Source organism: Rhinatrema bivittatum, chromosome 3 (assembly GCF_901001135.1).
Source record: "Rhinatrema bivittatum chromosome 3, aRhiBiv1.1, whole genome shotgun sequence".
Classification (NCBI taxonomy): domain Eukaryota; kingdom Metazoa; phylum Chordata; class Amphibia; order Gymnophiona; family Rhinatrematidae; genus Rhinatrema; species Rhinatrema bivittatum.
This window is the reverse complement of record NC_042617.1, coordinates 209,347,674-209,372,786: the sequence shown is the minus strand read 5'-3', so window position 1 is coordinate 209,372,786 and position 25,113 is coordinate 209,347,674. Positions and strand designations below refer to the sequence as shown.

The 25,113-nt window shown below is 45.5% G+C and overlaps 1 long non-coding RNA gene across 1 annotated transcript in view; it reads left to right on the top strand.

Moving 5' to 3' along the window:
- Positions 1 to 23,911, top strand: part of LOC115088724 — a 33,310-nt gene extending 9,399 nt beyond the window's left edge. The window contains exons 2-3 of the long non-coding RNA XR_003855838.1: positions 408 to 513; positions 23,838 to 23,911. This is a non-coding gene — a long non-coding RNA (uncharacterized LOC115088724). The remainder of the gene's footprint in view (positions 1 to 407; positions 514 to 23,837) is intronic.
- Positions 23,912 to 25,113: the final 1,202 nt, after the last annotated feature.

The window sequence follows — 25,113 nt, the reverse complement described above, 5'->3', positions numbered from 1 at the left end:
GGTAGGAGCCAGCATGGCATTTCGTATGCTTTACATAAAGCAACTATTGGAAAAGGCCAATGAGGGAGCAAGTATATTGAACTTAGACAAGTGGAAACTTCCTCTAACCTCATAATAAGGAAACATTTAAAGGTGAATTTTCAAAATGTTATGAGCGTAGAAATTAAGTTATACATGCGTAAGTAGCCTCTAATTGCATATTCTATTTTATTAAAGTCCAAAATATGCGAGCAGTTTCACTTTCATGCACACATATATGGGCTTAAAAAAGGGGCATACTACATGCATTCCAACAGTTACACCCATAAGTTGCTATTTTAAAAGACATGTGTATACATTTCCTAATTTATTCACATATTTTTACACCTGCTACCAGTTATATGTGATATTAAATGTGTTTATTATAGGTGGAATGTCTGGGTGAACTAGATGGAGTTCAGACTGAAGAACCAGGAGGGCCTTGATAACCTGGAGCAGGATTGGGCAAACCGAGAAGACTAATTGTTTAAACTGGTAATTTCACTCATTTTAAAATACACTGATTTATGTGTATAACTCCTGACTTACGCAAGTATGTCCTACTTAATTTTTGCACATAAAATATATGTGCATATATTTTTTAAAAAGTTGGGTAAAGTATGTGCATTTAATGCACTGAAATATGCATTTTGAATGCATTGAAATATGTGTTTTCAAAGCATTGCATATATTTGCATGTTGGCCTACATATGTAAGTATGTTGTGGGGTAGAAATACTTATACAAGTGAATTTTCAAAGGGTCACACATGTAAATAATGGGGGTTACGCATGTGGCTTGGCCTTGCACACACCATGCATATTTTTGGAAGGGCCAGGCCACATTTTTAACCCCCGCTACGCACAGAAGTGCCAGGCCCAAAGAAAGGGGTAGGCCAGAGGAACGTAGTCTGGGCAGGGAGTGGCGAGGTGGAGGGTGGCCTGGGACAGAGGAGCAGTAAATAAAGAAGCAAAAAAAAAAGAAGCAGCTAGGAAGGGGTTAGGGGTTGGAGAGGAGTGGACTTAATTGGAGCAGATGAGGAGGGAACAGGGGAAGCCCTACTCCCATTGCTGTGCTTGGGCTTTTAAAATTCCCCCCCCTTGCATGCAGAGGAGACCATCCACTCGCACATGCATGCGCAAATGTTAAAATATGCTGCACACGTGCATGCGGATATCGTATTTTATAGCATGCGCGTGAGCTGACTCGTGCATTATAAAATAGTTGTGTCAATGTGCACGCGCCAGGAACCAGGCGCACATGGACATGCACGTGCGGGTCTTAAAATCGACCCGCATATGTGCATATGTGATACGTGCATGTTATAAATTACTATGGTAAAACTATGAACGGCCACAGGCACATATATATGCCACTGAATGCGGTAGTTTGAAAGTTATCGTCTGTAAAGCACATTTTAAAAGGCCGGGGCATGCATGAATTAGGGGCTCATGCACGCCGACCATATTTTAAAAGCCACCCAGATAAGCACATATCCCCTGCTGTGCACATCTCGCTCTGATTCAAAAAGGGCCATAGTCTGGGTGGAGACTAGGCAGGGCATAGGTGTTACGGGATTGGGCCAGAAGATGTGTGCGCTAATACTTACGTGCCCCAGGTCTAGTGCCGCATAAATTTACTTCTGCTACAGAGGAGGTTACATAAAAAAAAAAAAAAAAAGAAAACTAGCCATAACAGAGAGAGGGGTTTTAAGGGTCTGGGCTAACTGGGGCAAGTGAAGACTATTAAATTAGTGGTTTGGAGGACCTAACTCTTAACTGGGTGAACTGCTGGCAGAATTGATGAAACTAACAGTGGCATGGGTGCAGGCCCCTTTTAAAATCCTCTGACTTATGTGGTAGAAGCAGGATTTGTGTGCACATGCATTTACCTCCTTAGAATTAGGTGAACAAGTGCATGCGGCCAGGCTATTTTATAACATGCACACATATATGTGCGCAAGTTATAAAATGACCACATATCTTGGCGCATGCCAATACGCATGCACCTGCGCAATGGTTGCAAAGTTACCATCTGTGGTTGTAGTGATCATTCCAGTTGAACTGCACTTTAGCAGACAGTTTAAAAACTTTCAAATCCCTATTAAAAACATGGCTGTTTAAGCAGGCGTTTTATTAAACTATGGCACTATTGTATAGGGATGTGAATCGTGTCCTCGATCGTCTTAACGATCGATTTCGGCTGGGAGGGGGAGGGAATCGTATTGTTGCCGTTTGGGGGGGTAAAATATCGTGAAAAATCGTGAAAAATCGTGAAAAATCTAAAAATCGAAAAATCGCAAAACCGGCACATTAAAACCCCCTAAAACCCACCCCCGACCCTTTAAATTAAATCCCCCACCCTCCCGAACCCCCCCCAAATGACTTAAATAACCTGCGGGTCCAGCGGCGGTCCGGAACGGCAGCGGTCCGGAACGGGCTCCTGCTCCTCAATCTTCTTGTCTTCAGCCGGCGCCATTTTCCAAAATGGCGGCGAAAAATGGCGGCGGCCATAGACGAACACGATTGGACGGCAGGAGGTCCTTCCGGACCCCGCTGGACTTTTGGCAAGTCTCGTGGGGGTCAGGAGGCCCCCCACAAGCTGGCCAAAAGTTCCTGGAGGTCCAGCGGGTGTCAGGGAGCGATTTCCCGCCGCGAATCGTTTTCGTACGGAACATGGCGCCGGCCATACGCGTATGGCTGGCGCCATTTTCCATACGGAAAATGGCGCCGGCAGGAGATCGACTGCAGGAGGTCGTTCAGCGAGGGTTCCGGCGCCTCGCTGAACGACCTCCTGCAGTCGATCTCCTGCCGGCGCCATTTTCCGTACGAAAATGATTTGCGGCGGGAAATCGCTCCCTGACCCCCGCTGGACCTCCAGGAACTTTTGGCCAGCTTGTGGGGGGCCTCCTGACCCCCACGAGACTTGCCAAAAGTCCAGCGGGGGTCCGGAAGGACCTCCTGCCGTCCAATCGTGTTCGTCTATGGCCGCCGCCATTTTTCGCCGCCATTTTGGAAAATGGCGCCGGCTGAAGACAACAAGATTGAGGAGCAGGAGCCCGTTCCGGACCGCTGCCGTTCCGGACCGCTGCTGGACCCGCAGGTTATTTAACTCATTTGGGGGGGGGTTCGGGAGGGTGGGGGATTTAATTTAAAGGGTCGGGGGTGGGTTTTAGGGGGTTTTAGTGTGCCGGCTCACGATTCTAACGATTTATAACGATAAATCGTTAGAATCTCTATTGTATTGTGTTCCATAACGGTTTAAGACGATATTAAAATTATCGGACGATAATTTTAATCTTCCTAAAACGATTCACATCCCTACTATTGTACGCAACTCCTGATCAGGCTACCGTATGTGCAAGTTCAAGTATATTTGCTGATATATGCATGTAATATATAATTATTATTTTATGTATGTCTTATCTGTATATAGCCTAGGTTTTCTCTTTTAGGTGATTAATACATTTAAATAAAAGATAACGATAAAAGATAAAATATTAAACTTTGACTTTAGGAAGACTGACTTCAAGATAATGAATGATAATGTTGAGAAGGTCCAATTGGGAATACAATACTGCAGGGTCTGGAGGAGCCTTGGGCTATTTCGGGGAAAGGCAAATTAGAGGTATATAAATAAATAAATACTTTAATAAATAAAAGGGAACATTAAGACAGCAAATCTCTTTGTAAGGCAGGTTAACAAAAGGTGAAAGGAGAAAGAAACTAATATGGCAGTGCTTTCCATACCCTGAGTCTCCAATGCATGCAAAACTATGCCATGCATATTCGTTATGGATATACTGTACTGTTTAGGTTTGTCTCTAAGAGAAGGTGCAGAGGCATTGACCCAGAAAACGCTTCTATTGTTTTGTTAGATAATGCAATCATTCACTCAGTCTATTTCCCTTGGGCTAGCTTGCTTCTTTCAGGTTTTCCTTCTCCGATGCTAAAAGAACAAATTCCCAGTAATCTCTGACACATGATACTCTGTCATATTAAGTTTAGCATGTTTCCACTTTTATAAAGTTATGTTCTATATAAATTAAAGGATATAGTTCTTTTTATGCACATTATAATTCTTTTATAAGAATCATCTGAAATATATTTTTAATTAGAACCAGGCAATCTAGAAGCCTGAATAGAAGGGTCTATCCACTAAGAAAATTGCATTTTACAGGTAGCTGATGATTTTAATGCATGCAATAAACCACAGATCAATGTGGTATCTGTGATAATGTGATACAGATTACAGCCACATTAAAATTGCTGTTTTAAACTGAACTTGACCATTTTAGCATAGCTGCTATATGTGTCACTCCCTTCAGCCGATGTTTACCATCCTGTAGATATGATCTAATTTGGCATGGGCAGGGGCCCTTTGGTAAAGTCTTCTGAGACCCTTCTTCCAAGTCAAGTACCCCTTCCTGAATCATTCATTCATCTCTCCAGTAAGCTAAGAACCTGTTGTGGGTGAGGACCAAGCTAGGCTGGGGAACCCCCACCAACAGTCCAGGAGTACAGGGCAAGACAGAACTGAGCTAGGGAATCTTCGGCCTATACCAGTGACCTCCCTCGCAGGTTCAGCCCTTGCGTTCTGGCGACCAGCAAGACATAGATGGGGCTGGTGTTTAAGGTATTGCTGGACTAGAACCCAAACTGGACTGGAACTGGCGCTGGTGAAGCTGAGCAGGACTGGAGGTGCAGGCTGCGGGACTGGAAGCTGAGATCGAGCAGGGATGGAGACTAAGGCTGGACAGAATTGGAGATGCAGACTGCAGGACTAGAGGCTGAGGTCAGACAAGGTTGGAAGTTTTTAGAAGACTGAGGTTAAGACAATGGCTAGGTACAAGAGCAGTTAATATACATCTCAAGAGAAAATAGTCATTTAATCCCAACTAAATTTATCAAAAACTCCCAACTAAATATATCAAAAACTCCTTACATAACATACATCAGGTCCTATCTATACATGCTAAAAACTACCTATCATACTCATCCACCACCATTCATACACAATTAAAAATATGCTGTATCAAAGGTACAAGATTAATGAAAACTTAACAATATTTTACATATCTGTTCAAGCCTTTAAATATTTTAAAGCATCATTTCTAACAATTATCACTCCCAGAGTTCATTTTGACTATTTTTGTCTGAATTTCTTCATATGTCACTGATGCACTGCTTCTGAATCCAAATTCTTATAAAAATTGAGTTGGGATTAAATGATTATTTTCTCTTGAGATGTATATTATAGGTTCAAGAGCAGGGCATGACCAGACAGGACAAGACACAGAAACTAGACCAGACAGATAACAGTGAAGGCCCGGAAGCCCAACACAGAAGACCTGAAGGTCACTTGGGCAAAAGGCCTGAGATGGCCACAGAGCTAGGCTGAAAGCCAAAAAAGCCATAGGACAGGGCTAGAGCAGAAAGCTTGGGAAAGCAACAGAGTAAAACTATAGCAGAAAACTTAGGAAATCCACAGAGCAAATCTGGAGAAGAAGACTTAAGAAAGCCACAGAGCAAAACTAGAGCAGATGGCTTACGAAAGCCACATAGAAGGCTTGGAAAAACCACAAAGCATTCAGAGACATGGGGCCAAGCAGGGAGCTAAGTAGACTCAATATCAAGGCCCTGAGCATAACCAGGGGCAGGGTTAGTCTGGAACCTGCTGAGTCATGGGCTCATGATGGCTATGACTGGATAGAGGATAAGAGCAGCTCACCAAGGGTCTCTGGTGGTTGGGAGGCTGAATATCAGGCAGTTGGGAGGCTGAATATCAGGGCAGTAGAGGAGAACCGGAAGGCTTATCTGCATACTGCTCCCAGCATCCCCTGGGAGAGGAATCCAGAGGTCACCGCAAGCGATCCAGGGATTGAATTCCACAGCCCCAGCTTTCAGAGGCCCTGCACCCTTTGCAGTGAGGACCAGAAGGCTCAAGTGCATATTGCTCCCAGCATCCCCAGGGAGAGGAGTCCAGAGGTCACCACAAGCGATCCAGGGATTGAATTCCACAGCCCCAGCTTCCAGAGGCCCCGCACCCTTTGCAGTAGAGGAGGACTGGAAGGCTCATCTGCATACTGCTCCCAGCATCCTCTGGGAGAGGAGTCTAGAGGTCACCACAAGAGATCCAGGGATTGACTTCCACAACCCCAGCTTCCAGAGGCCCCGCACCCTTTGCAGTAGAGGAGGACCGGAAGGCTCATCTGCATACTGCTCCCAGCATCCCCAGGGAGAGGAGTCCAGAGGTCACCGCAAGTGATCCAGGGATTGAATTCCACAACCCCAGCTTCCAGAGGCCCCACACCCTTTGCAGTAGAGGAGGACGGAAGCACGCTCCTAATGGTGCGCAAATCTCAAAACCTTCCATTAACTGAGTGAAGATTCATTTAACGGTGGTTAAAGAGGATTGGTAAGTATAGCTTTCAGAAATTTTTGGGCTTATAAAAGTTTGGTGAAATGTGAAATTAAGGGATATATTCTTTAGAGTTTGTGTGTGTCTAAGGTAACAAGCAAGCCAGAGATAGTTAATTCTACTGTCTGTCCATCCTACCCACTCAACCCTTGATTTTTAGACACAAGACACTTTCTCATTAAAAATCAGTCAGGGCCTTATCTAAATCATACTATTGTTCCAGCCCTTATTAAAAATTTAATCATCCCCTTGTAGAACACTAGCTGATTGATTAGTAAATTGACCTGTAAATTTAAAGTACTGTCATTCCAACTCCCTTAGTCTCCTAAACTTAACTAGGAACTCAATAAACTAAGAATAAGGCAGCAGTCCAGCAGCAAGAGGGGGGGCTTTCCAGTCTTTTGCATTGAGTGTCACATGTATGATTTTTTACCCGCCGGTGAGAGATTGTATGTGTACACTCAGTGCAAAGAGCTCCTGGCGCTCAGGGAATTAGTCCGATCTCTGGAGGCTAGAGTAGCAGAATGAGGAGCTGAGGCAGACAGAGAGGTACATTGATGAGACCTTCGGGGACATAGTAGCCAGGTCCCAAATCCAGTCTGGCAGCACCAGTGCTGCCTTGGATCAGAAAGGTCTCCCAGTAGGATAACATCACCATGGTGTAGCAGGAAGTGATCCTGTAGCTAGGACCTGCTCTCCAGGTGATGTATTGTCCTCTTGCACTGAGGGCAAGTCTCCCAGGGCTACTGCCCAGGTGGGAAGGGTTAGGCTGCCCATCATAGTTGGTGATTCTATTATTAGAAATGTAGATAGCAGGGTGGCTGGTGGATGTGAGGACCGCCTGGTAACTTGCCTGCATGGTGCGAAGCTGGCAGACCTCACACGTCACCTAGATAGGATTATAGACAGTGCTGGGGAGGAGCCAGCTGTCATGGTACATGAGGGCACCAATGACAAAGGAAAATGTGGGAGAGAGTTTCTGGAAGCCAAATTTAGGATTTTAGGTAGGAAGCTGAAATCCAGAACCTCCAAGGTGGCATTCTCTGAAATGCTTCCTGTTCCACGCACAGGGAAGAGAGAATTTGAAATGAAGTTGGCCATAGAGGCAAAAACTCATAATAAAAACATTTTTAAATATATCCGAAGCAAGAAACCTGTGAGGGAGTCGGTTGGACCATTAGATGACCGAGGGGTTAAAGGGGCTCTTAGGGAAGATAAGGCCATTGCAGAAAGACTAAATTAATTCTTTGCTTCCGTGTTTACTAATGAGGATGTTGGGGAGATACCAGTTCCTGAGATGGATTTCAGGGGTGATGAGTCAGAAGAACTGAATGAAATCACTGTGAACCTGGAAGATGTTGTAGTCTAGATTGACAAACTAAAGAGTGGAAAATCACCTGGACCAGATGGCATGCATCCTAAGGTACTGAAGGAACTAAAAATGAAATTTCAGACCTATTAGTAAAAATTTGTAACCTATCATTAAAATCATCCATTGTACCTGAAGACTGGAGGGTGGCCAATGTAACCCCAATATTTAAAAAAGGCACCAGGGGCGATCCAGGTAACTATAGACCAGTGAGCCTGACTTCAGTGCCAGGAAAAATAGTGGAAACTATTCTCAAGATCAAAATCGTAGAGTGTATAGAAAGACATGGTTTAATGGAACACAGTCAACATGGATTTACCCAAGCGAAGTCTTGCTAACAGATCTGCTTAATTTTTTTGAAGGGGTTAAAAAACATGTGGATAAAGGTGAACCGGTAGATGTATTGTATTTGGATTTTCAGAAGGCGTTTGACAAAGTCCCTCATGAGAGGCTTCTAAGAAAACTAAAAAGTCATGGGATAGGAGGCGATGTCCTTTCGTGGATTACAAACTGGTTAAAAGACAGGAAACCGAGAGTAGGATTAAATGGTCAATTTTCTCATTGGAAAACGGTAAACAGTGGAGTGCCTCAGGGATCTGTACTTGGACCAGTGCTTTTCAATATATATATAAATGATCTGGAAAGGAATACGACGCGTGAGGTTATCGAATTTGCGGATGATACAAAATTATTCAGAGTAGTTAAATCACAAGTGGATTGTGATACATTACAGGAGGATCTTGCAACACTGGAAGTTTGGGCATCCAAATGGCAGATGAAATTTAATGTGGACAAGTGCAAGGTGTTGCATATAAGGAAAAATAACCCTTGCTGTAGTTACACAATGTTAGGTTCCATACTAGGAACTATCTCCCAGGAAAAAGTAATAGGCATCATAGTGGAAAATACCTTAAAAACATCAGCTCAGTGTGCTGCAGCAGTCAAAAAAGCAAACACAATGTTAGGAATTATTAGGAAGGGAATGGTTAATAAAACGGAAAATGTCATAATGCCTCTATATCACTCCATGGTGAGACCGCACATTGAATACTGTGTACAATTCTGGTCGCCACATCTCAAAAAAGATATAGTTGCAATGGAGAAGATACAGAGAAGGGCAACCAAAATGATAAAGGGGATGGAACAGCTCCCCTATGAGGAAAGGCTGAAGAGGTTAGGGCTGTTCAGCTTGGAGAAGAGATAGCTGAGGGGGGATATGATAGAGGTCTTTAAGATCATGAGAGGCCTTGAACGAGTAGATGTGAATCGGTTATTTATACTTTCGAATAACAGAAGGACTAGGGGGCATTCCATGAAGTTAGCAAGTAGCACATTTAAGACTAATCGGAGATAATTTGTTTTCACTCAATGAATTTGTTGCCAGATGATGTGGTTAGTGCAGTTAGTGTAGCTGGGTTCAAAAAAGGTTTGGATAAGTTCTTGGAGGAGAAGTCCATTAACAGCTATTAATCAAGTTTACTTAGGGAATAGCCACTGCTATTAATTGCATAAGTAGCATGGGATCTTCTTAGTGTTTGTGTAATTGCCAGGTTCTTGTGGCCTGGTTTGGCCTCTGTTGGAAACAGGATGCTGGGCTTGATGGACCCTTGGTCTGACCCAGCATGGCAATTTCTTATGTTCTTATGTTAATCACAACAGAACCCTAACCAACCCTCACCATTGTCTAGAATTTAAAAAAAGCCTACCCTATCCCCAGGATTGGGAAAGTGGCAGAAATGGAGGGAGAGTGGTCTTCCTTCTACAACAAACAACAAATTGGCATGGGCGCCATTTAATTAAGGACTGGAAAATTACCAAGGAGTGTGATAGGCTGTTCTCCCCCAGTCCTTGGAAATGTTGGTGCCATAATATCAGAGGAGTAGATGTGTTGGAGACATCTGTGGGTAGTTGCTTGAAGAGATAGTGACCCATTGTGGCAAGGAGGGAAGTAACAAATGTATATGGGGGTGATGAATTACTCTGGGAGGGACTGTTTGACTTTAAGTGTTCAGTAACTCTCAGGGGAAGATTGACTTTAGGGCCTTGGAGTTATGAGAAGATATAGGACACTGACTCCTCTCCCCCCCCTCCCCCCAACCCACAAGTTAATTTTTAGCATGCCAGTTAAATTGAGCACATTTTAGCAAATATGGTAGTAATGTCTAATAAGCTCATTACTAAGGCATTGACATATTTAAATTTGTAGCCGCATTAACTTGTAATATTGTGTTATTTTTAACAGAACTAAGTAAATTAAGGCTATTAATGTTGCATTTTAGTGGATTTCCATTAGAGAAATAAACACATTAGATGCATTTTAATGCATGTTGAAACATGCATTAATAACTATAACATGCTTTAGTAAATAGTCTGCAGACGTAATCATCTTTTAGAAATTAGGGAAACAACAGTAATTGTGAAAAATTAGTAGCAGTTTATGTAGATATTTGTTCATTCATTTATTCAGCACTCTACTGAGAGTGCCTTACTAAAACTCCCAATGGATCAAGGTAAACAAAAAACAATAATTATCAGTACAAAATATAATAGAATGTTAAATGAAAACCTCAATATAGGATTTTTGTGGAGAGGGGAAGCTCTTAATGTTAACTGGAAGAGAATTTGCCCATTTAAGATCATGCACTAAAATATGCTTTTCTTCAAGCTTGCAGTTGCATTCCCTTGGGGAAGACAAATATAAGTAAATAACAATTTACATGGGCAAATTGGCTGCTTGAAATTTGCACTCTCTCAATACAGCTAAAAACATTCATTTTCCTCCACAAAGCCTGCACTTATAGCCTCATTTAGGGAAGGCATTTCAAGGGAAGTGTTTTAGTTGGAATTAGAAAACAGTAAAAGTCAGTTGTATTTTCAAGTTTATGTGCCTTCTTTGCCAAAGAAAATCTACCTGTACAAACAGCTGCAACTCATTTCAAAGTGAAAGTTATCCACTGATTTTGTCCCATTGTGAACAGTTTGATTATTATCTCCTCAAGACAAGTTTTCATTTTTATATATACACTGAAAATAAAAAAAAAATAGATCTTTAAATGATCTCAGATGATAAATTAAAATTCAAAATGCAAGTTTCTGATTGCCCTTTTGACCTATAAAATAAAAAACAGAGCAAAACCTAGGTCAGTAATCAAATTCAGTGACTCAAGTAGTTTGAGTCAAGTAGTTTGAGTCACTAAGAAGGTGAAAATTATCTGAATAGTGAATGCATTGCAGTTTCCAGCTTTAAATGATTCCCCTGTAATAGGGATGTCCAGAAGGGACGGTTTCGTCCGATTCAATATTCATATTTGTCGGGTCCCAAATGCATTGCATTTGTTCAATGGGGGACCCAATCCGTTAATAAATTTTATTCATTTTCCAGTTCCCATTAAAGTCAATGGAGGAAGTATTTGCAGCCTATTTTTGGCTGCAGAAATGGGGTTTCTTATCAATTCTGATGAAACTTCTGGGGAGCAATCATCAGAACAAGAAAAGAGCTCCAAGGTACTTAGACTGTGGCAAAGTGGCACCAAATTGGCATGAATAGCCTAAGGCACTGTAAAGGGGCAACGGGGTACCAGAAGTGGCAAGAGTGCTTTAACAGAGGCACAAAGCAGCAGTGAGAGTGTCAAAAACACACCACAGCTTCAAAAGAGAGCACCGATAACAGATGCATGAGCCCTCGAAGGCAGTACAACAGGCAAAGTGGCAAGACAAGTGGCATCAACATCCTACAGCACAATGAAGGGGGAACATAGCAAGCAGAAAGACTAGCACCAACACACTGAGGAACCATGATAGTGGCAAGAACACCACAAGGAGTTGAGTGAGTCATCTGGTATATGGCAGCAAGGCAGAGTGGCAGAAAGCTGATAGGGGCAAGAAAGGCTGGCAGAATGGAGGAAGTCTGGTCCCTGTGGTTTTGATAGGGGAAAGACAGGCTGGCAAAGCCAAGGTAGTCAGGTCCCTCTGGTTTTGACAGGGGCAAGACAGGCTGGTCCCAGGGACAGTTCCATTTCCTTTGAGCAGGAAAGATCTCCCTAGAATGGGTTTGCCCCTAGAGTGAAGTGTTTCCATTGGGATCTAGTGAGCTCTCACTGGTCTTTTAAAATCTGGTGGACATACAAACGAGAATATTCACAGCAAAGGCGGAGGAGGTTTCCATGTGAACAGCGGTTCAACATGGGTCAGCGGCTGGCTACACCTGGGAGATTTCCCTTTCCTTTGAGCAAGAAAGGGCTCCCCGCAATGGGCTGGCCCCTAGAGTGAAGCATGAGCTTTCAAAGTGTGGCAATGTGGAGGAGGTCTCACTATGAACAGCAGTTTAACATGGGTCAACAGGTACTAAGAGAGAGGCTGAACAGCTACCCCGGAGAGAGTTCCCTTTCCTTTGATCAGGAAAGGGCTCCTGGACGGTCAGGCACAACATTAGAGGTCAGACTGTCGTAGAGACGTAAATCCTGGACGGACAGGCACAGCATTAGAGGTCAAACACTTTTAGGGACATAAGGCCTGGATGGACAGGCATAGCATTCGAGGTCAAACCCTCATAGAGACGTAAAGCCTGGATGGACAGGCACAGCATTAGATGTCAAACACTTTTAGGGACATAAGGCCTAGATGGACAGGCACAGCATTAGAAGTCAAACACGTTTAAGGACATAAGGCTTGGACAGACAGGCACAGCATTCGAGGTCAAACCCTCATAGAGACGTAAAGCCTGGACGGACAGGCACAGCATTCGAGGTCAAACCCTTGTAGAGACGTAAAGCCTGGATGAACAGGCACAGCATATGAGGTCAAACCCTCATAGAGACATAAAGCCTGGAGGGACAGGCACACCATTAGAGGTCAAACACTTTTAGGGACATAAAGCCTAGACATACAGGCACAGCATTAGAGGTCAAACACTTTTAGGGACATAAAGCCTGGATGAACAGGCACAGCAATCAAGGTCAAACCCTCATAGAGACGTAAAGCCTGGATGGACAGGCACAGAATTCAAGGTCAAACCCTCGTACAGACATAAAACCTGGACAGACAGGCACAACATTCAAGGTCAAACCCTCGTAGAAACATAAAGCCTGGACAGACAGGCACATCATTCAAGGTCAAACCCTCATAGAGACATAAAGCCTGGATGGACAGGCACAGCATTAGAGGATTTCCTTTGTGCAGGTATGTAGTGGTTTGATCTGTCACTTCTTCTTGAACTGGTTCACTACCAGAAGAAAATGGCATCTTTTTCATTTCTGAAAGATAATTCAACAGAGGATGATTTTAGAGCAATAGAGACTGCCATTTGTGAAGCAAGAACTGATCTGGAGATTATTTGTGAATACCCAGAAACTATTAACTGTACATAAGCACTTCAGCACTGAAATTAGAAATACCAGAACAAAACTCAGACAGGCACAGCATTTGCGGTCAGGCCCTTGTAGGGATGTATGGCCTGGACAGTGGACTGACAGGCACAGCGTTTGAGGTCAGGCCCTTTTAGGGACTGACAGCCTGGACAGTGGACGGAGAGGCACAGCATTTGAGGTCAGGCCCTTGTATGGATGTACAGCCTGGACAGTAGACGGACAGGCACAGCGTTTCAGGTCAGGCCCTTGTAGGGACGTACGGCCTGGACAGTGGATGGACAGGCACAGCGATTCAGGTCAGGCCCTTGTAGGGACGAATAGCCTGGACAGTGGACGGACAGGCACAGCATTTAATGTCTGGCCTAGTAGGGACATAAGGCCTGGACAGTGGACGGACAGGCACAGCGTTTGAGGTCAGGCCCTTGTAGAGACATACGGCCTGGACAGTGGATGGACAGGCACAGCATTTCAGGTAAGGCCCTTGTAGGGATGCATGACCTGGACAGTGAACGGACAGACACAGCGTTTTAGGTCAGGTCCTTGTAGGGATGTATGGCCTGGACAGTGGACTGACAGGCACAGCGTTTGAGGTCAGGCCCTTTTAGGGACTGACAGCCTGGACAGTGGACGGAGAGGCACAGCATTTGAGGTCAGGCCCTTGTATGGATGTACAGCCTGGACAGTAGACGGACAGGCACAGCGTTTCAGGTCAGGCCCTTGTAGGGACGTACGGCCTGGACAGTGGATGGACAGGCACAGCGATTCAGGTCAGGCCCTTGTAGGGACGAATAGCCTGGACAGTGGACGGACAGGCACAGCATTTAATGTCTGGCCTAGTAGGGACATAAGGCCTGGACAGTGGACGGACAGGCACAGCGTTTGAGGTCAGGCCCTTGTAGAGACATACGGCCTGGACAGTGGATGGACAGGCACAGCATTTCAGGTAAGGCCCTTGTAGGGATGCATGACCTGGACAGTGAACGGACAGACACAGCGTTTTAGGTCAGGTCCTTGTAGGGATGTATGGCCTGGACAGTGGACGGACAGGCACAGCGTTTTATTCATCTTACCATTCACAGGTAAAATTTGGAAATCCAAGCAAAGGCAGGTTCCTTTCAAAAACCTTAACATTTCCATCAACTCTGGTGCCAGCCTTGAGCGGTGAGGGCTCATGATATCCCCTGTCATTGAAAATACACGTTCACTGGGCACACTGGTTGGTGGACATGGCAGATATCGCTGAGCCACTTTGGCTAGGTGTGGCCAGACAGTGAACTTGTGTGCCCAATATGCCAGCGGATCTGTCTGCATGTCCTCTGTGGGCTCTGAGAGATACTGTGTCACTGACAGTTGTGCTGGTGTCTCCTTTGCTTGGGTGGGCTGAGAGTCACTCATGCCAGCTGTTTTCTCACTAGCCCGTAGCACAAAAGATTAATCTTTATGGGCAACATGCGTTTGGTGTACTGAAGTGGAGGAGGTGGAGGTACTAGCTGTCACTGAACGAGTGCTGCTCCTGCTTGGGTTAGCACAACTCTCTGAAGTGCCCGCTGTTTCCTCCTCTGCTTCACGCCTAATCTGTCTCTGCCTATGGCACTCCTTTTCACGGACTTTTGCTAACAGCAGGTCCTTCACCAATAGGAGACAATCATACTGTAGGGCGAGTTTCCCTTTCACACGGGGATCACAGACTGTGGCGAGCATGTATGTGTGCTCTTCTGTTCAAGGCCTTAATCTCTCTTGCACCTGCTCCTGCAAAACATCCAGACAATGCAGCACCTCAGCTGTCAATCCCTCTTCCTGTTTAAAAGCCTCCAAATTTTCATCCAGAAAATTAACAATAAGGATTATGTCAGCCAAGATGGCACTTCTGGAACTCAGCTCCTCCATGGCATCCTTGAAAGGCTGCAGGAATTTTACCAGCTGACTCATGACTAACCAATCATGATGCCCTAGGGGATTCTGCACACCTATGTCCATTGAACCAGAAAGTTCATGAAGGGGTGTCTGCAGCTCCACTAACCTCTGCAGCATCATATAGGTGGAATTCCACCAGGTGGCAATGACTTGAATGATATGCATGTGAGGCATCTCCAAATCAGTCTGCTTTTGTTGGAGAATCTGCCCCGCCTTCACACTTCTGTGGAAGTGCACTGCTATGTCCCTGCACTTGTGTATTAAGTCATGCAGGTATCCATTCTCTTGGTGCTTGGACTCCAAGTCCAGAGCTGACTTCACTACCAGGTGCAGTGTGTGTGCAAAACATTGCATGTTCTGAAAGCCCCCATCGGTTATTGCTTTTACCATGTTTGCATCATTGTCTGTGACAAAGAACCCTGGCTAAAGGATTCCTGTCTCACTGGTGTAGTTTCCAGCCCTCCAGCATCTGTCTGATGCATGCTAGAATACTGGCTGTGGTATGGGCCTGGTCCGTCAGGTGGGTGTGCAGTAATGCCCACTTCCACCCTGATACTTGTTCATTAATAGAGCTGCTGCCTGCCCTGCCTCATCCAGGTCCCACCAGTGTGATGTCAGGGAGAGGTAAGAGTGTGCAGCATTCATGACGGTCCAGATATTGCAGGTGAAATGCACACTCCCCTCTGCCTTAGCTAGCAGAGCTTGGATGCGACTGTGACACTGCTTGTACAGGCTGGGGATGACCTTTCTGCTAGATGTGATTCTGGAGGGGACTTTGTAATTTGGACGTTCGACCTTCAGAAACTGATTGAAACCCACATTCTCCACTATTTGCAAGGGCTGGTCATCAAGGGCAATCATTTCCCCAATGCTCCTGGTTACAAATTTTGAGGCTGCCTGCCTCCTACCCCAGGATAGCGTTACTGCACTCCACCCCATTTCTTCCATGGTGGGTTGTCGCTTCTGCTACATGTCAGGGAGTTGCTGGCCTGCCACATGACTGCTAGAAGGGGCTGAGGGCATGGGGTGACTCTGCTCCTTTTCAACCACTTTATGCTGCTTGGAAGGGGTCCCCTTACTGGTACTTCCACCATCCCCAGATGGCAGTACTGTTGTTGGGTGTTGCCTCTTCATATAAAGCATCATGCTAAAATTAGATAGATGTCCAATTTGCTTGCCTCTGCTAATAGCCCTGCCACGGTAATTACATCGAGCAAAATGCGGGTCCTCAGTCAATTTAAAGTGGCTCCAGATTGCAGATGTCTTTTGTGATCCTCCCTTCTGTATAGCCTCAGGGGTGGATGCTGGTACTGAAGCTGAAGTAGTGGGTGCACCCTGAGAAACAATGCCAGGTGCATCAGTCACACTCTGTGCCTGCGCTGACTGCTCTTCCTCCTCATCATCATCAGTTTCATCTCTCCCCTGCTGCACTTAATTGGAGGCTAAGACAGGACTAACGAATCCTTCTAAAGCTTCGTCAGCTATTACTTCTTCCGTTTCTGATGAGAATCCCACACAAGATGATTCTTCATCAGAATCAGAAGCAAACAGTGCCTGCGCTACATTGTCAATGCTAAGTCGAGACTGCTGTCCCACTGCTGCTTTTGGGTGTCTACATTTTGTCTTGCATGACTCAGCCTCCTTTTCCCTCACTTCCAAAACTACAGGGTCAGAAACAGGTGGTGCATCATGTTTAGATTTCATTTTTTTCTGGATGGAACTGCCTGCCCCTCCAAAGAGTTTAGATTGCAACAGGTCCCTTTTTAACTTTAATGGGGGACAGGCACTCCCTTTTGAGGTGTCTCCTCTCCCAGTCCCAATCACCCAAGCACATCTAGCTTTTCCTGACATTATGAATTTAATGTCACTGCCTACTAGGAATTTCATTTAAAATAATTATTTCCAAAAGAGGCCCACAGGGGATTTGGCTTCACAGAGCACCACTCTCCCAATATACGATTATACGTGTGTCTGCAAAACTGGCTGCCCACCGGCACAGTGCCTTGATGTGCACTAATGTAATGTGTGTGCACACACCGAGATTGTAACTACAAAAGAGCCCACTGGGGATTTGACTTCACAGACACCCACTATCCCAATATACCTGAGTCTGCAAAACTGGCTTCTCACCTGCACAGTGCCTTGATGTGCACCAATGTAATGTGTGTGCACACACTGAGCTTGTAACTACAAAAGAGGCCCATGGGGGATTTGGCTTCACAGACACCCACTTGAGTCTGCAAAACTACCCAGTGCCCACTGGCACTGATGTCCAGTGCACTGCCTTCTTGGATTAAAAGAGCACAGAGAGACTGAGTGAGTTCAATTAAAAAAATGCAATTAACAAAAAAGCCGGAATTGGCACAGCAGGAAAATCAATGAAATATATTTTTCTATGGAAATTCTTGCAAACTAGCTAGAAATTGAATATATCTCTCCATCCCACAACACCCAAATGGTGCTTGCAACCTACCCCATGGGGTGAATTAAACAGAAAAATTCCACTGCTAGTGCTAGCAGCTTCTCTCCGTGGCACAGAGAGACCATCTTAGATCAACTAAAAAAAAGTGATTTAAAAAAAACAGGGCTAGCTGGCACTGCAGCCAAATGCAGAACTAATATCTTTTTCTATCGAAGTAGCAATTGAATATGAATGCAGATTTGAAAACTCAGACTAGCTCTGAGTGCATCCACCTTCTGCAGACCACCTCCCCACACCACCCCTGCAAATAAAGTGCATGGCTCACCACGTGCTTAAGTATATATATATTGCTGGGTCATCAGCAAAAGTGTCACCGACCACTGAGTGAGACTGCAATTGGCTGCATTGCAAAAATTCTTTTCACTGATACATTGCATTCTGGTCTCCTTGCCAACCTGTCCGACCCACTCTGACAGGCCTGTGAGGTCACTGATGACTCACAGGAAACGGCTGGTTTTTAGCTATGGATATACCCAAACGGCATTCTCTTATTTCAAATGGCTGCTAAGAAATCACTGCGAGCGCGCTAAACGTATGGAACGGATGATATGTTGTATTCTAGGGGGTCGCGATAATTTCATGACCCCACGAATACAGCAAATATGGACCTATACATTGTGGATTGCCAATACGTTGCAAACGAATGCACACCCCTACCCTGTAAACATCATGCATCAGATTTTCATTTAAAAATGTCTTTGCTTGTGCTGGTGAATTCATGAGAGACGTAAATCATTAAAATGTTGAACAAAAAACCCAAATGAAGGCCAAACCTGTACATAAAAAGGAGGTTTCAAATTAAAAACCAAAGAATAAGAATAACTGATATCTCAGCCAGCGGGACATTCAGGATAAAGTGCTTCTGAACAAGGTGCCCTCTGAACTATAAAAAATCCCATTTCAGTCATATCATCTTAAACTCAGGTTCTGTGAGATCACAGAGGTTAAGCAGGGATTGGATAGTAGAGATGTGAATCGTTTTCCATATCGTCTTAACGATAGAAATCGTGTGGCAGGGCAAGAAAATCGTGTTAGGCACGATTTTTTAGTTAAAAAATCGTTAAAAATCGTTTTTTCCGATTAGTGCCCACTAACGGGAGTTAGTGCGCACTAACTGAAAATGATACAATTTGACACTTTTCAGGTCAGTTAAGGTCAGTTTAGGAATGAATATGTATTCCTATTGGCTGCCCTCTTATTTATTCATGTTACCAAGCTTCCCACTGACAGTATATGGGGGATGGGAAATGGAAACAGTTGGTAGCTTGACAAAACAAGTAATGTGATCAGTCAATGTGACTAGAGCTTGTGCCCTAACCCTGATACCAGGGGTATTGTGATCTTCCTGCACACAGTGCCCTATCCCTATTAATACCAGGAGTGTTGTGATCTTCCTGCACACAGTGCCCTAACCCTGGCACCAGGGGTGTTGTGATCTTCCTGCACACAGTGCCCTATCCCTATTAATACCAGGAGTGTTGTGATCTTCCTGCACACAGTGCCCTAACCCTGGCACCAGGGGTGTTGTGATCTTCCTGCACACAGTGCCCTATCCCTATTAATACCAGGAGTGTTGTGATCTTCCTGCACACAGTGCCCTAACCCTGGCACCAGGGGTGTTGTGATCTTCCTGCACACAGTGCCCTATCCCTATTAATACCAGGAGTGTTGTGATCTTCCTGCACACAGTGCCCTAACCCTGGCACCAGGGGTGTTGTGATCTTCCTGCACACAGTGCCCTATCCCTATTAATACCAGGAGTGTTGTGATCTTCCTGCACACAGTGCCCTAACCCTGGCACCAGGGTTGTTGTGATCTTCCTGCACACAGTGCCCTATCCCTATTAATACCAGGAGTGTTGTGATCTTCCTGCACACAGTGCCCTAACCCTGGCACCATGGGTGTTGTGATCTTCCTGCACACAGTGCCCTATCCCTATTAATACCAGGAGTGTTGTCATCTTCCTGCACACAGTGCCCTAACCCTGGCACCAGGGGTGTTGTGATCTTCCTGCACACAGTGCCCTATCCCTATTAATACCAGGAGTGTTGTGATCTTCCTGCACACAGTGCCCTAACCCTGACACCAGGGGTGTTGTGATCTTCCTGCACACAGTGCCCTATCCCTGGTACCAGGGGTGTTGTGATCTTCCTGCACACAGTGCCCTATCCCTATTAATACCAGGAGTGTTGTGATCTTCCTGCACACAGTGCCCTAACCCTGGCACCAGGGGTGTTGTGATCTTCCTGCACACAGTGCCCTATCCCTATTAATACCAGGAGTGTTGTGATCTTCCTGCACACAGTACCCTAACCCTGGCACCAGGGGTGTTGTGATCTTCCTGCACACAGTGCCCTATCCCTATTAATACCAGGAGTGTTGTGATCTTCCTGCACACAGTGCCCTAACCCTGGCACCAGGGGTGTTGTGATCTTCCTGCACACAGTGCCCTATCCCTATTAATACCAGGAGTGTTGTGATCTTCCTGCACACAGTGCCCTAACCCTGGCACAGGGGTGTTGTGATCTTCCTGCATACAGTGCCCTATCCCTATTAATACCAGGAGTGTTGTGATCTTCCTGCACACAGTGCCCTAACCCTGGCACCAGGGTTGTTGTGATCTTCCTGCACACAGTGCCCTATCCCTATTAATACCAGGAGTGTTGTGATCTTCCTGCACACAGTGCCCTAACCCTGGCACCATGGGTGTTGTGATCTTCCTGCACACAGTGCCCTATCCCTATTAATACCAGGAGTGTTGTCATCTTCCTGCACACAGTGCCCTAACCCTGGCACCAGGGGTGTTGTGATCTTCCTGCACACAGTGCCCTATCCCTATTAATACCAGGAGTGTTGTGATCTTCCTGCACACAGTGCCCTAACCCTGACACCAGGGGTGTTGTGATCTTCCTGCACACAGTGCCCTATCCCTGGTACCAGGGGTGTTGTGATCTTCATGTACACACTGCCCTATCCCTATTAATACCAGGAGTGTTGTGATCTTCCTGCACACAGTGCCCTATCCCTAATACCAGGGGTGTTGTGATCTTCCTGCACACAGTGCCCTATTCCTGATACCGGGGGTGTTGGGATCTTCTTGCACACATCCCGGTATCAGGGATAGGGCACTGCATGCAGGAAGATCACAATACTCCTGGTATCAGGAATAGGGCACTGTGTGCAGGAAGATCACAACACCCCTGGTATTAGGGATAGGGCACTGCGTGCAGGAAGATCACAACACTCCTGGTATTAATAGGGATAGGGCACTGCATGCAGGAAGATCACAACACCCCTGGTATCAGGGATAGGGCACTGTGTGCAGGAAGATCACAATACCCCGGAGGAGTGAGGGTCAGGCAGCTCCCCCCTGTCTGTGAAGCCAGCCTCTCACTAGTAATGCAGGGAGGGAGCTGTCTCAGACTTCACCATCCTCCCCCCCCCTCCCCCACACACCATTCACTAACTGGGACATGGGGGAAGTCAGGAGTGAGGGTCAGGCAGCTCCCCCCTGTCTGTGAAGCCAGCCTCTCACTAGTAATGCAGGAAGGGAGCTGTCTCAGACTTCACCATCCTCCCCCCCCCCCCCCCTCACCCACACACCATTCACTTGCTGGGACATGGGGGAAGTCAGGAGTGAGGGTCAGGCAGCTCCCCCCTGTCTGTGAAGCCAGCCTCTCACTAGTAATGCAGGGAGGGAGCTGTCTCAGACTTCACCATCCTCCCCCCCCCCCCTCACCCACACACCATTCACTAGCTGGGACATGGGGGAAGTCAGGAGTGAGGGTCAGGCAGTTCCCCCCTGTCTGTGAAGCCAGCCTCTCACTAGTAATGCAGGGAGGGAGCTGTCTCAGACTGGTATCAGGGATAGGGCACTGAGTGCAGGAAGATCACCACACCCCTGGTATCAGGAATAGGGCACAGGTTCTAGTCATATTGACTGATCACATTACTTTTTTTGTCAACTACCAACAGTTTTCATTTCCCATCCCCCCAACCATCACCTCAGTTGGAACCTTGGTAACATCAATAGATAAGAGGGCAGCCAGCCAATAGGAATACATATTCATTCCTAACTGACCTTTACTAACCTGGATAGTGTCAATAATTTGTATCATTTTCTGTTAGTGTTTCTGAGTTTCCATTTCCATTTCCCATCCCCCCAACCATCACCTCAGTGGGAACCTGGTTAACATCAATAGATAAGAGGGCAGCCAGCCAATAGGAACACATATTCATTCCTAACTGACCTTTACTGACCTGGAAAGTGTCAATTTGTATCATTTTCAGTTAGTGCGCACTAACTCGAGTTAGTGCGCACTAACTCGGAGTTAGGGCGCACTAACACTCGAGTTAGTGCGCACTAACACGATTTAATGATTTTTAACGATAAATCGTTAGAATTTCTATTGTATCGTGTTCTATAACGATTTAAGACGATATTAAAATTATCGGACGATAATTTTAATCGTTAAAAAATGATTCACATCCCTATTGGATAGGTAGATAAATGAATGGGATAGATTTGATTCAGTCTACAACAAATGACCCACTATTCTATTAGGGAACACTGATTTTCAAATAAGATCAAACTGAGGTCCTGTGCACTTGGTAGACATATTTGAAAAGTCCTGCGCGTGTAAATCCTGCCGGATTTTGCATAGGCCGCCGGCGCGCGCAAAGCCCCGGGATGCGCGTAAGTCCCGGGCCTTTACTTGGGTGGCGTGTTGGGGGGCGTGTCGGGGGCAGCGCGGTGTTTGGGGGCATGTCCGGGAGCATGGCTGCTCTCCATGGGAGGGGCCGGAGGCGTGACGGCGGGCTGGGGGCGGGGCTGAGTGCTCCGGCACAGCGGCCTGTGTCGGGGCAGGGAGCTGGCGACGCACGCAAGCTATGCCTGCCAGAGGTAGGGGAGGGGGATTTAGTTAGGGTTGGGGGGTGGGTTAGATAGGGGAAGGGAGGGAAAGGTGGGGGGGGACAAAAAAGTTCCCTCCGAGGCCTCTCCAATTTCAGAGCGGCCTCGGAGGGAACGGAGGCAGGCTGTGCGGCTCGGCGAGTGCAGGCTGCTGATTTGGCGCAGCCTTGAGCAAGGCTACACGTGTATCTTTTAAAATCCGGTGTACTTTTGTTTGCGCTGGTTGCGCGAACAAAGTACGCGCACATACTTTTTAAAAATCTGCCCCATAGGGAATATAAGTTTCAATGTCATTTACCCAGGGATTTATCCACTGTCCAGGTAAATTTGCTGTCTGAAAATTGCCCTCAGTCGTTTAGAGTATGCCTGGGATTCCATGGAGTGCCTATTTTTAGCTGGATTGAGAGGAAATATGCCCAGGAATATGGCTTGAGTAGTATCAGAAAATAACACCCAGAGATTGTATTTTTGGATCCACATGTGCTGTTTTCCACAGAAATGTTATCTGCACCAAAAAAAAAGAAAGGATCAATGGATCATTTGTACCTTTGCAATTTTCAAAGGGAAAGCACATGCAAACAAATCATAGTTTGAAAATTGCCCTGTAAAGGGCAGACATACTACAAGGTTTCCCCCATAATGTGTCTATAGGTAAAAAGTTTATATTTTCGTCTCTGAAGACCTTAACTTATTTTGTAAAATTACAATTGCTAATTCTGGGGTCATGACTATTCCATTCTGAGCTGTCAAAATTGCCTTTTTGGAAAAAAAAATCTAATTAGACTGAAAATAATCTCTGTCCCCTTTTTCTATTATATGTCTCCCTTATTAAATACATTGCATTTTGGATAAAAATGTAAATACAGTAATAATCAAAAATGATTAAATTACCAAGTTCAATGCAATTTACATGACATTCAATTTACAAGAGAACATTAAACTGATTCAGTGCATGGATTTATGCATGCTAACTAAATTAATTTCAGTACACACACCAGGATACACATACCTTTTTGTCTCTAAAGATCATTTGTTTAGGTTAAGAAATTAAACCACTTCCAATCAAGTTCAAATTGGCAGCTGCAACATTTGTTTACCCTATCTTTGAAATTACAAGAACAAATTTGAACAAATGATTGCTGACAACCAATTATTGCACAGTGAGTGCAATAAACGGTGCAAATCTTAGCATCTAGATATGGATCAGCCTTAATAATTTAAGTTGGCTAAAGTACTCTGCAATTACCCCAAAACATTTACTTTTGTAGAAATCCACTTCCCTCAAAGGATATTTCTGATGTAAGAACAATCAAATTATGTTCCATTTCACTCTGATAATTATTTCAATCTCTTGCAGATTAATATTATGTAAGCATCAAAAAAGCAACAAAGAAATTAGAAGGCATCAACAGAGATCATAAGCATCTGGGAACAGTGAAGAAAGACAAATGTTGAACTATTATTGATTGCAATTTTCATAACTGTGCAATATACTAACTCAAGTACATCACTGCAATAAACATGAACTATTTCTAAATCCATGATTTAATAGATGCCTAGAGTTTGTCATTTCTTTGTCAAATTTTGCTAACTTTAGTACAGGAAATCCACATTTCAACAAGGTCTTTGAAACCAGACCTAAGTAGATTTTAATAAATAAATGGGCAATAGATTCGAGGTTTTGAGAATACCCATATCAGATTGGTACAAATCATATGCTTTCCATCTATACAGGATATTACAGGATTTTAATATTACAGATTAGGGATGTGAATCGTTTTTTGACGATTTAAAATATCGTCCGATATATTTTAAATCGTCAAAAATCGTTAGGGCCACGATACAATACCAATTCCCCCGATTTATCGTCAAAAAATCGTTAATCGGGGGAAGGGGGAGGGCAGGAAAACCGGCACACTAAAACCCCCTAAAACCCACCCCCGACCCTTTAAATTAAATCCCCCCACCCTCCCGAACCCCCCCCAAATGCCTTAAATTACCTGGGGGTCCAGCGGCGGTCCGGAACGGCAGCGGTTCGGAACGGCCCTCCTGCAATTGAATCGTGTTGTCTTCAGCCGGCGCCATTTTGCAAAATGGCGGCGCAAAATGGCGGCGGCCATAGACCAACACGATTCGACTGCAGGAGGTCGTTCCGGACCCCCGCTGGACTTTTGGCAAGTCTTGTGGGGGTCAGGAGGCCCCCCCAAGCTGGCCAAAAGTCCCTGGGGGTCCAGCGGGGGTCCGGAAAACGATCTCTTGCCGCGAATCGTTTTCCGTACGGAAAATGGCGCCGGCAGGAGATCGACTGCAGGAGGTCGTTCAGCGGGGGTTCCGGCACCATTTTCCGTCCGGAAAACGATTCGCGGCAGGAGATCGTTTTCCGGACCCCCGCTGGACCCCCAGGGACTTTTGGCCAGCTTGGGGGGGCCTCCTGACCCCCACAAGACTTGCCAAAAGTCCAGCGGGGGTCCGGAACGACCTCCTGCAGTCGAATCGTGTTGGTCTATGGCCGCCGCCATTTTGCGCCGCCATTTTGCAAAATGGCGCCGGCTGAAGACAACACGATTCAATTGCAGGAGGCCGTTCCGGACCGCTGCCGTTCCGGACCGCCGCTGGACCCCCAGGTAATTTAA